Source organism: Oncorhynchus gorbuscha, linkage group LG23 (genome assembly GCF_021184085.1).
Source record: "Oncorhynchus gorbuscha isolate QuinsamMale2020 ecotype Even-year linkage group LG23, OgorEven_v1.0, whole genome shotgun sequence".
Taxonomy (NCBI): Eukaryota; Metazoa; Chordata; class Actinopteri; order Salmoniformes; family Salmonidae; genus Oncorhynchus; species Oncorhynchus gorbuscha.
In genome coordinates, this window is record NC_060195.1 from 40,417,285 (window position 1) to 40,430,829 (window position 13,545).

Below are 13,545 nucleotides of genomic sequence, written 5' to 3' on the forward strand. Positions count from 1 at the left end.
ACAGACGCTATATCTCTCAACATACCACCCTGTGTTAGAGCTACACTCCCTAACATTGATTTCTATTCCAATCTGCTCTAAGATGCAGGTTGACGTTTATTGGGATGAGTCTTGTCCTTGAGACGGAACTGAGTGATTTCCACTAGATGGGCCAGCTGCAAAGTCAAATTTGGCAAGGTTTGGGTTAGGTTTTACAATCAGATTGTATTGCTTTGCCGGTCGACCACTCTACAGAGCTGCCTTCAGAACAAGATTTATGACAAAAAAATGTTAACCTGCCTCTAAGACCTCCACCCCATCCCCATCTCTGGCCCTAACCCCTCCACCCTATCCCTGGCCCTAACCCCTCCACCCCATCCCTGGCCCTAACCCCTCCACCCCATCCCTGGCCCTAACCCCTCCACCCCATCCCTGGCCCTAACCCCTCCACCCCATCCCTGGCCCTAACCCCTCCACACCACACCATCCCTGGCCCTAACCCCTCCACCCCATCCCTGGCCCTAACCCCTCCACACCACACCATCCCTGGCCCTAACCCCTCCACCCCATCCCTGGCCCTAACCCCTCCACCCCATCCCTGGCCCTAACCCCTCCACCCCATCCCTGGCCCTAACCCCTCCACACCACACCATCCCTGGCCCTAACCCCTCCACCCCTCCCTTGTCCCTTTGTAATCACTGAATCCAGAGATGTTTAATTACACTCCATTATAAAGGACATCGTGAAAGGAATATGGCTCATTGCCACTGCAGCTTGGCTACAGACAGCCAACCAGGCTGGCTAGCTGACGTGGACGACAGGTCTTCATTTCTTCAGTTAATCTCCTTTTGTTTGGGCTTCATCAGGGCTGGATTGGAACCAGTGGGTCTTTCATGAGAAACTTGGGCATGCATCTATTTTCTTGCTATTCTTGGATCCCAATTACTTGCTTTTCTGAAGTGTGTGGAGATCAGATTTTTGTCATAAAAGCGCAACTCGTGGGGCGATGGTAATATTCACTGGCCTCGCCTTGCCTTGAATGAGATTCCGTCTTTGAGCGCCTACCACGTTTCCTGTCTGGTGAAGGAAGTAGACAAGAGCAATCACCAGGAAATGAGACACGCAAACCACAAAACTGATTGCTTTGGTCTTTTGTTTTCTCAAGCTCTTAAGAGACCAATGGCAAATTCTTTCCCCCCATTATTGTGATTAACATTATGGTCAATGTAAGAGCTTATCGTGAAAGCCACACATTTCATTACGGGCTAGGGCGAGAGAGAGAAAGCCAAACAGAAAGGCATGATTTCTCTTTGTAATTGCATGGCCCCTGCCACCCAAACCTCTTTGTGCTCAACAGGCCATGACAGTGCACACAGAGCCAATTCGAGCGTGACACTATTGTGTCTGAATGTGTCTGGATGGCTCGTCCTGGGGATGTGATATGCTGGAATGAGGTTGTGTCTCAGTAACCTAGGAGGGTGGTTCATCCCCTAAACAGGATCAGACCAAATCCTATAGGTAGATATCCAGGGAGACGGGATTAACCATATTCCCACAACTCCAGTGACCAATCAATAGGATCAACACAGATGCTACATAGCCATATGTGCTGATAGGGTTAAATGGATGCAATTTAAGGGTCACTTCACCCCTATAGCACCAATCATAGGTTGGAAATGTAAGGTATAGCAGAGACAGGCATTGGTGGATCAAATATATATTTTTTAAATGCAGAAAGGCTTTCTTTCATGTATTTATTTCCATATATGTAGTGTAGATAAATAAATAAAAATTGCACTATATTATACAGCACTAGCATTACAGTGCTAACATAAAGTATTTCATTTCTGACAAAGCTGGGTTACAAAAAAGGGTTTTTGGGGTACTTTCTTCTAGATAACATGAATTTTCTGTGGTAATTTGTATTATTTGCTCAGTTTATTTGCAGATTTCTGTCCCATGGCAACACTCAGTCTGTGATTCTTTTGTTTTTGGAAACAGCACACAACTGCCTATCATTATAACTAAATATGTTCATCACATCTATTTAAATTGGCATGCCCCCAACAGAGACAATTTCACTATTTATTATTATTATTATTATTTTTTAAAAATTTGCACCAAAGAAAACAAGTGATATACAACAATACAGATTAAAAACAAATACATGAAAATGGTGTGCAGGTGTGGTTGGAAGCCTAAGGGCTTAGGCCAAATCATTCATGAAAATGTTATAGCGTTGTATTGAAAACAGGCCAATTCCAAAGGTCAAAACTGTTTTTCTGTTGTTGTTTTTTCTATTCAGTTGGGTTTCACAGTTAATTGGATTTTTTATTACGTTTCCAATTCAATTAAAGCTGTCAGTAGGCCTGTGATGATTGGCGAATGCCCCTCTATGGTTTAATTAGCAGCAATAAATTGTCCAACTAGATACTCTAAATGATGTTTTATTCATAATTGCACACTTGCTTTATTTTCTCTTAAAAGGTGGCGACATCATGTGACATCTAATATGGCTGGAAATAACACATTGTTGAATGTGGTATAAGATATTGCAAATAAACAATTAATTCAATAACATTACATGGTTTGGTTCCTTGCAGCAACATCTTGCGAAGAGACATTTTTTTTGATTCATCATCCCATAAACGACCTTGTGATTTGCTTCCCATGGCTGTACATTTACTTTGGATGCACATCACTCTCAACCCACTGGGCACACACTGGTTGTTCCCACATCATTCCCACCAAATTACGCTGAACCAACGTTGAATAGACGTTGAATTGACGTCTGTGCCCAGTGGGAATAATGTTGTTTTTTTCTTTGCTCAGGACTAGCTACCCCAGCTCCATAAAACCCTTTATACTTGATCACAGAGATAGGACGGACAACTTCACTCTCTCAGACAGGTGGCCAAAATATCAGGAAACCTTTCCCCTCCATTTAGCTGTCCTCCGCACCGCTGGCTTGTGTGCCTGGCAGAAATTGAATGTCAGTGGCTTGTTTACTTTAGATCCTTTATTGCTGACTCTTGCAACCCAGTGCCAAAAACGGTGGTTCTTCGCCCCACCATCCGCCTGCTTCCTTTGCACAACATATTTCACACATTAGTGTTCCCATTATAACCCTCCAAAGCCTCTGTGTCGTCCCGTTCAAAAGTTTAAACACACAGAAGCCTATTAGGCTTATATGTATTGACACAGACCCACTCTGAAAACCTTTGTGCAACTACTCAGAGGGTGTCTCAGAAAGGGCATTTTGTGTGGAGAAAATATCCCCCAGCTTTCACAGAGCAAGCACGACACACGTTCTCACCAAACTGCAAGGGAAGTATGTTTTCAAGGCCCTGTGTTACTATGAATGTGTTTCTACCCAGGGGTGTGCTTCCTGTTCCCTGCCTGCTAGCCGCTACAGCTTGGACACTGTAACTGTCAGTTATCCGAACGCTTTAAACTGAAGGTTTCTATCGAGCCACTGATACTGTCTGACCTACTTTCTGTTCATCTAACCAGCACGTTAATGAAGAGACAAAACCAATATTTGCTTGATATGTTCTCACAACACAAAGCAAAGTCACAGTAATGTACATAGGGTTAGTGTGGTACTGTAGTGTGCAGGGTTTAACACACAAAGAAAAATGCCAGCCTCAGATAAAGCCTGCAGTTGATTCATGCAGGATTCTCCTTAGCTGTCTGCCTCCCCTCCTGAATACTTGACATTCCCTAGTCTGTTCAGAGCCTCATATTATGTAGCATCAGCACAAGCAGGCCTGGCAACTTATGAATAGGGTCAGTTAGATTTCAAATATCTTCTGATGAAAAGAGGCTGGAGCTGTGGTCGGAGACTGGAGCAGCTCCCGGCTGTTCTACAAAGGCAAGCTTTCAAAAGAGGAAAGACAAGGAATGGTGAGCACTTTTTGTACTTAGTCCTCCACAAAACTGAGAGTGAGGGAGAGAGGTTGACAGGGAGTGAGAGAGAGAGAGAGAGAGAGAGAGAGAGGGAGAGGGAGAGAGAGAGAGAGAGAGGGAGAGGGAGAGAGAGAGAGAGGCTCAATAGCATGTCTAATAAGCCCTGTAAAATGTCAGGCCATTCTACAAAGAAACAGGTGTTTGGTGGTTTAAGGTTTCAGGCAGAGGGGATGATGGGATAATGGGATGTTGACATTCATGGATGACAAAGGGGGACCTGTTCATGGGCATTACGTTGTTTTAAGGGAAAACATGCATAGAAGATTAAAGAATAAAGAGCCAAGGAATGATGAAAGCGAATAAATATTTTCTCATTAATATCCCCATATCTTCATTAGAATCCATAAAATATTTAGCCTTGCCTTGGTACATATTGCAAAATATGTCTCCCATGATTAACAATATTGTTTAGTAAGGATGGTTCAGTAGGAATTGTAGTTAGGATTGTAGTGTTGTTGGCAGTAGTTTTGGTCATAAGTCGTCTGTTTGAAAAATGTATTTAAAAAAAAAAATGTATTTCTTCAAATTGAAATCCTTTTTTTTTCTATGACCCTATGACACCTGCTGCACAGAACAGCACAGTGAATTAAGTCATTGTTTTGTGTCTGAGGGTGGTCACATAATCTCTAGGTCCGTAAGGAAACTCAGTACATTGGAACCTTCTGCCCGGAGGTGAAACATTGCTGTTTTTAAGTGTCACGTGTTGACAGGTGAAAGGCTTTACCTTCACAGATCATTCAGCAAATGTCTTCATCCATGTTGTTGTCCTCTTACTACACTCTTCTATTTTTTACTGTGTTTATGTTGCAAATGGACCAGTAAATGTTAGTTGAGGTGCTTCTTTCTAGGGAAAAACCCTGGTTGGAATGCAACCATATCCGAAAACCCAGATCACTACACAAAACCTGCAGTGGTGCATCAACAATAATTATGCTACTCCAAATATGTGAATTTGAGAAAATCTAAAGTCATGTCAATTAAGGATGGTGTCCAGACTGAGAGGAATGAAAACAAGTTATCAGGCTGGCCTCTTAGCTAATGCTAGAACAACAATGCTAGAACAACAACAATCACTCCCTCACCAAAGTTCAGAGTGATTATACTTCCAGCTGGGATAGCTAGCACGAGCCATGAAGAACAGTGTGACCAGGATGTACACAAAATGGTTTCTGGAGCACTGCTCTATCCCCTCTGTCTCTTTTAATGTTTTTGCTCGGGAGTGTGTTCTGTTAATTAATGGCAATCCTTCAACTGCGGTAACTGCCACCAGGCTAAAAAGGTAGCAGCTGGTAGGCGAGAGGTTCGCTTCAACCGCTACTCCCATTAATGTGGCATGGAAACTTGTTTTAGGCATCACCGCAGCGTGTTTACGACTCCCGATGTCTCCCAGGAGGTGGGATATGGATATGGAGTGAACAGAAATCAGCTGTCTATGAAACCCTGTGGATATGAGTCAGCAAATACATTTATAAAGGGTTGCATTCAAGTTCTCGAGTGGCACAGTGGTCTGTGGCACTGCTTCTCAGTGCTAGAGATGTCACTACAGACCCTGGTTCAATTCCAGGCTATTTCACAACCACCTGTAATTGGGAGTCCTATAGGGTGGTGCACAGTTCTCCAGGTTTGGCTGGGGTAGGCTGTCATAGTAAATACGATTTTGTTCTTAACTGACTTTCCTAGTTAGATAAATAAAAGGACAGTAATGGTAAAAAGGTTTAATCTTTCTAAGGTTTTCAGATAAAGAATAAGAGCGTGATGTCACAAGGTTGTTAATTCGTTTTTTTTTTCTCCTCAAAGTGACATGGTAGTCCATGTCACACTCTAAGAGGTTTTTGCAATGGTTGTTCATTTTCACACTCCTTGCGGTCATTTGGGGTAGTGTGCCTAACGTACAGTCATGCAAAAGGACTCGACAGATCATAAAAACAAGATAACAGATGAAGTGCATTTTCATCACAAGTTCAAAGGACTGAAATCACACACTACCACCCCCGCCTCCTCACCGCAACCCATTGAAATGTGTTTGTCTGATTTCTACTGAAAGCCTTCAATGAACCTGAAAGCGACTTCCAAAATCATAAATAACCTCATTACTCCCTCTGATGCATGATGGGAAAGTGGCCCGGCATGCACACATCCAATCAAAGTCTCTGGAAAGATCAAAGGTGTCTGAGGACACTAATACAAATCTCTGAGGATTACCACCGGATGAAACCTCACAGGAATTTCAGCAGTTCTGAGGTTAAATCCTGAAAAGAAATCCATTGATGAGGAAAAGGGAACTATACAAGAAGAACTGAAACAGTAGGTCAGGAAAGGCTATTTCTATAATCATATTATCTCTATTATCTCTCCATTGTCTCTATATCTCTATATTATCTCTAACTTTGATTATAATTTCAGAAATGTTTTTGTATGTTATTAAGCGTATGCGTTTTTTCTTCGAATTGTAAATATTAAGGTTGTTGGTTGTTGTGTGTTTGTTGTGTGTCCAATAAAAAGCATTCCTCTCTATTCCTTCCGTAGAACAGAACTTTTAACTTGCTACCAAATATCATCTGAAATGCAAACTGAACATCCATCAACTACTAACTTGTCAATTCGTCAGAGATGACCCAACACCATGACGGTAAAAGCACTGTTGTCAGAAACGTTAGACGAAGAGAAAATGTTATTTTGTTCTCCACTTCAGCTGTCAACATCAATTGAGTGTACAAAGGAGCATCTGTGTGCCCTGGAAAATAGAATCATGCTCTTTTTATTTTGGGACAACAAAGCGACAACAGATGGATTCCAGCAAACATTGTGTCATGTACATGCTCGGAGACTGGCTTCAATTTCATTGACTTCCCTGGCACTTCAGACAAAGCATTTGTTAATTTTGTCAACAAAAATGTGACTAAAATATTTGACAAACACCAATTTTTTCAGTGCCAATTGACGAGACTATAACTGACTAAATAGACCCAGGAAAAAACTATAGCTAAACAAAAACGATTTTTCATTTCAGTTGACTAAAAGGAGACAAGACAAAGCTATCGCTTTGACTTAAACCTGACTGCTAAATGGAATAGACAAGAGATTGAGAGCTTTTCAGTGATAAACATAATTAATACCAGCAGCACAGATGTGTGCAGCACAGTTCTGTTCAGCAGTGGGAAGGACCCCTCACACCTGACAAACACAGCCTACATCAGCTGGTGAGCTGAGGGGGAGCAAGCAATGAGTGTGGGCAGACATGCGGACAGCTCCGCTCCTGGCTCTGCTTCCGATTATAGCCTCCACATTGCGCAGGTGACTCTCTTGCTTCACCACCAGCCTTCTAGTTAGCTACCCTTCTCCCTGGTTAAGAAACACAAGCTGCTTTATTAAATTAAAAAGAATAGCAGCATTAAGTTTAATAGTAAAACAAGAGTCTAGCTAGGTTTTTCTCTCCCTTGAGTAGGCTATGGAAAAGTTAGGCCGTCTTTGTAGTCTCGTTCAACCCTCCCACTTTCGCCACTGCCCTTCATATACAGGTTCTGTAGCCAGCTTAGCAAAAGTCTCCCTCTTTTCCTCAGAGAAAATGGCTTGATTCTAGCTCTTAGGCTACCATTCAAAAGACATGACCCATAATACCAGCGCTACAGATCGCTAATTTGTTTAGGCTACACCTTGTCCAGTCATGTTACCTCACTAGCTAGCAAAAGTTGATAACCTGGGAGCGTGTTCAGCAGGACGCAAAGTTTTGGAACGTTCAGATGTAAATATGCTATATAGGACAAAGACGCCTCTCTGAACTTTTTGAATAAGGGATAACGTCGGTGTAGACTCAGTGACTCGAGCACTGGCTCTCGGACGTCAGCCATAGAGACTCGTGACTCGACCTTTGGTGACTCGACCTTTGGTGACTCATTTAACATTGACTCTGACCCGGATTTTAGCACAGGGGACTTGGGACTCGATTCGGACTCTAGTTTAGTGACTCGACTGCATGACTGGGCGAAACAGTCATTAGCATACGTTCAAGGTCATTACACCCATTCTACTTTTGGACATCAATGGGGCTGTGGCACATGTGAAATGTTGATAACAATGGAAATGACATGACCGAGGGACGGAGGTGCAACACATACTACTTTGCAACACATACTACTTTGCCAATACTTTGCAGCACCATCTGGTGGTGGTGGTGCCTCTCTCTCTCTCTCTCTCTCTCTCTCTCTCTCTCTCTCTCTCTCTCTCTCTCTCTCTCTCTCTCTCTCTCTCTCTCTCTCTCTCTCTCTCGCTCTCTCTCTGCTTGTGTGTTTCTTTTAGTTTTGTATGTTATGTGTACATGACCAGATAATTCTTATGTAATATTACCAAAATCACCAAAATGGCCCACTGTTTTTTTTTCATTTTTGGCCCACTGTTTTCTCATTAAATAATCATTCAACTGGTAAAAATGTGACTTAATTGTAAGACTAGACTAAATCTAAAAAAGATAGCCATAATTAACACAGAGACAAACAGATTATGCTACACCAACCTCATAGACAATGCAAGATTGAATTGCAGTTAATCGTTTGAGGGGAAATTAAGAATACTGTAGGTAATGTATTACAAATACTTTACAATGCATGTAAGTTGGATTTATCGATACTGGAACAATATGACCAGTTTTTTTACGAGAGGCAAAAGTGTGCCAACATACACTGAGATGTGTGCAGAACCGATTCACTCTCCACCACTCCAAAATCCACACGCCTCATGGAGGGAATTGTGCACTCGCTCATCCGTAAGAGAACCCCCAATCGGCAGTCTGGGCTGCTGCACTATCTAAGTTACAAGTTGTGACAAGCCCTGATGGCTCCTGACTCTCAGGCCAGGGTATTTATTGGAGTCTATTCAGCTCCATGTCTTGCAAAAATAAACACAGTGCCAGGCAGCAGCAAAAGTGCTGACAGTGAGAATAGTTTCCAGGTTGGAATAAAGCAGACTGAACTGCCCTAGGATACCGCAGCTAAGCGCTAACCCCGCTAGCTCTGCAGAGCCCCAGCCCTCCACCCATCCTTTCCAGTTGACTTCAGGTGCAGTCATTTGCCCGGATAAACAGTTGTGTCAATGCTGCTGGAGAGAGAGAGCAAGAGAGAGACAGAAAGAGACAGATAGCTTAATAAGAGAGAGAGAGAGAGAGAGAAAGAGAGAGAGAGAGAGAGAGAGAGAGAGAGAGAGAGAGAGAGAGAGAGAGAGAGAGAGAGAGAGAGAGAGAGAGAGAGAGAGAGGAATGGTGTCTGCCTGCCAGAGAAGTTAATGAACAGGAAGGCATGAGTGTTCCAGTGATGGAGTGGAAGAGAGAAAAGAGCGAGTGGTTCAGCGAAAATGTTGATGAACAACAGCCCCTTAAAACCAACTTCTCATTCAGAAAACAGCCTATGTGGCATCAAAATGAGTCAAAAACATTCTTCTGTAAAAAGTGTAAATAGGATAATTTTGGTCATAAAGTCAGTCACCTCCAAAACAGAATGCATCACAGCGTAAATGGAGGTTGGGTTTGTTGCAAACCTGCCCACATGCCCACAGCTGACAGCTCACAAGAAATCATCTATTCGGAGTGCAGCTGCATGCAACCCAATCGAAACAGCCTGTGGTAAATTTGGGTTGACATTGGATATTATACAATGCACATGGGACAATATGTTAAAATTCCAATAGCTCCAAATTGCAGTGACTTAAAAACATCAAACCTCCTATAAAATGTAGTAATCCATATGCAAATATTAAAAGCATTTAATGATGAAACTAAAATGTGTGCAACCTTAAAATATTGTCTCATCTACATTGTGTCGGCCCCTAACTAGACCTGGAGATAGGCTATCCAAAGTCAACCCCCCCCCCCCCCTCCATTGTTTCTGACACCTTTATCTGAATCCCACAGAATCCTTATCTTTCTAGCAATACTAAACATGTGTTTGTAGGAGTTATAGTTTTGAAACCAAAATGTACTTTATGAGGGGAGCAGTACCTAATCCTGCTGGAACAGGATCCGGCACCTCTCTTTTGTTAACTGTTTCGTTATGGAACATATTTGTCCGGATCTGATACCTCTTGTGGCATGAACAATCATTTTCACTTTTTGCAATTAACAAAATTTGAATAAACGCAATCAAATTCATTCAAAAATAAAGAGAGAATTTTTGATGTTGTTGAAAAAGTCGCTTTTCAGCCCTGGCCTGATATTCTAAGAGTTGACTCAGGTTGGGCCAGACTGGGCTTATGGTTTGTGCAACATTGTAACATATGTTTGAGACCAACTCTTATCTCTCCAGCATTGCACATCATTTATTTCCTTGTAGAATAAGTGTGAAGGGTCCTGCTAAAAAGTGAAGACTAATGTCTGCTCAGTAGGCTACCAAAATATTTGATCAACTTCAATTTATTGTTTTATAAAGGAGCACCTCTTAAGGATTCGCCCCTTTTTTTTCCAATGTTCGCCTAAAATGACATACCCAAATCTAACTGCCCGTGCTTCTACACCTGCATTGCTTGCTGTTTGGGGTTTTAGGCTGGGTTTCTGTACAGCACTTTGAGATATCAGCTGATGTACGAAGGGTTATATAAATACATTTGATTTGATTTGATCTGTAGTTCAGGAGTTGAAGCAAGGATACACATATTCTTGATGCCATTTGAAAGGAAACACTTTGCAGTTTGTGGATGGCAGCAGTGTATGTGCAAAGTTTTAGACTGATCCAATGAACCATTGTATTTCTGTTCAAAATGTTGTATCAATACTGCCTAAATGTGCCTAATTGGTTTATTCTTTCACTGTAATAGCTACTATAAATTGGACACTGCAGTTAGATGAACAAGAATTTAAGCTTTCTACCAATATCAGATATGTCTATGTCCTGGGAAACTGTCCTGTTACGTACAACCTCATGCTAATCAAATTAGCCTATGTTAGCTCAACCTTCCCGCGGGGGACCCACCGATCTTATAGACGTTAACCCATAATCAAACGTGCTGCTACTGTATATGCTGCCATATGCTGCCAGCACGCTCACATGCAAGTCACTCTCAGCAGCGGAAGCAGCACGCAGCAATTTACCGTGTGCTAGTGTACATGAGCCGTAAGTCTAGACCTTCATCACTTACCGTGGCCTGTCTGTAAGGGACAGATCCAAATTTACTGGGGAGTAGTGGCTGGTCCAACTCAAGGTGTCATAAAAATTAAATGCACCTCCCTCCCCAAAATATATTTATTTTTCACATAGTCCTCCCCTTGTGCTGTAAAATAAATTGAACACACTCCCGCTCATAGAATTAGCTCAAAATAATGTTTACAACCAAAAATAACAATAACTGTAGCGCCCCTTTATTTATACATGTGGATATCGATTTTGCCACTTCAGCATGCTTTTATGGCACTGACGATGCCATGCAGGGCTATGGATCCGAGAAACGCTCACTCTCCCTTCCTGTTTCATTAAACTACAATCAGAGCTGGCTGCAGACAATAATCAGCTAGGGGGAATCAGATTTTCAACATTTTGATATCGTATTTACAATTAAATAAAATATATGCAATGAATTGTCCACCAACAGGTGTCTGTGCCAATGCACCACACAACCAATAAACAAAGCATACCGACTTTGGTAACGTCAAAATCATGGTTTTCTGTTTTCAACACCAAAATAAATAGACTATGTCAATCTCCACAAACAGAACATACATCTGTCCCTACCTAGTAGGCTTACCCAGTATTGAAGGCTTGGCTTGACAATGTCCAAATGTCATTGAACATTTTGGTGTTTTGTAACAGATGTCTCTTTCCATTCATCAATTGGCCACGGCACAGTTTGGATTGCTTGATGGATTTCATTTGTCAGTAAAAAAAATGTATATACACAAATATTTTTAAAAGTGACAGGGATTGCACAACAAAGGCGGGGGAACTATTTCCATTGTGGTCCTTATTTCTATTTACATAAATACATATACACCTGCATAGATATAGACACATTACAGAGATAGAGATGAAAAAATGATCAACCTCTAGATGAGTATGAGGGGGGAGTTTAAGTACAATTCGTACAAGCTTGTTTGGCTGGTAGCTTATTCTTTAGATGCTTGGGGCTGCTGGTGAACCATGATGTGCAGCATAATCAAAGTGGCACTGGACTAGCACATTTTCCAGAGTCTTTAGGGTATCGATAGCTAAGTTTCCATCCAACTTGCAACATATTTTCCTGCAAATATTTTAAATAACCCTTTTATTTATGTCAGATGGCTACTGAGTCTGGCATACAGATATTGATGTACAGAAGCAGGCTAATTTGTATATTTTCAATCAGAATATTTTGCATAAAGATAAGCATTATATTGTTCGATTATAGGAATATCTATCGTAGGCCTGAAACAGACTTCCTCACCTGAAGTTCAACTGTAGAAGTCAGTGCCATGTCATAGACCTGAAGTAGCTGAAGCTTAATAATCGCCACACCCTACCAAACCTTCACAAACATTTCTAAACTTTATTAGAGTAATATCAAAAGTAAGTCAAGCCGCTGTTTATAGGGAAATGAAGAGCACATGTAAACCTGGGAAAAAAATGCACTACCCTCCTGTGCCCAGTAAAAAAAAACTGCACAACCCTCCCCAAAGCAAAATAAAAAGTTTGACAACCCCCCCTATTTTGGACCAACCCACCCCTAGTAAATCTTGATCTGTCCCTAAGTCCTTTTAATTAACCTGGTCAATCTTTAGAGTCTAAGATCTTGGTGGGGGGGGGGGATTGTTTTAAGCTGGTCATACTATGTATTATTTAGATATTTGCTTTTGAATTTTAGGACCCCTTTATGTATAATTTTAAAATATTTTTTATTGTTTGATAAAATATAGATTTTGGCCTTTACTACTAAAGCCCAAAGAAATGCAATGGACACATTCATAAATAGCAAAAAGGACAGTCAATAAATCATAACAAACAAGGTTTTGAAGAGTCTGTCCTTAAATCTAGGAGATGTAAAAAAAGTGTCAGGATATATTTGATTTTACAAATATTTAACCCCTTTTTTGGATAGGCACAAAACTACCTTCAGACTTCCATCGTGTTCGTGCAAATCTCCCCTTTCCGTAGAGTGGTCATAATAGTAGCAACCATTCGGATGCTACAGACGTTTACCTGAGAAGACCTGCCACCTTTCACCACAGATGTGAAAGTGTGACACTGGCAGATGCTGTAGATTGAGACGTATCCAATGCAAAAAAACAGATACTGTATCACTGGTCTTAAACGGACTGATTTTCATTGGAATGTTTTGCTATTTAACTTAAATTGACGCACAGGTGTGTCAATCGTATCTAGGGGGTTGAACTCCAACCCCCCCTGTTGGCATTTTCTAAACAGTGCTTAATTTGTAAATCGGGAGGTGCCAGAACAAAAAATGAGTGCAGGGTGACCTTTGGAGCTCTGAGGTACTGGAAACACATGAGAAAAAAACATCAAATTTTAAAACATTGCATGCATATCATCGAATTGGCGTAGAGTAGAGGCTCTCAGAGAAGTTGCAGACATAGAAAACTCTTTTAGTGGCTTTGGGTCCGGAAAAATGTTGGCCTTTAAAATTTAT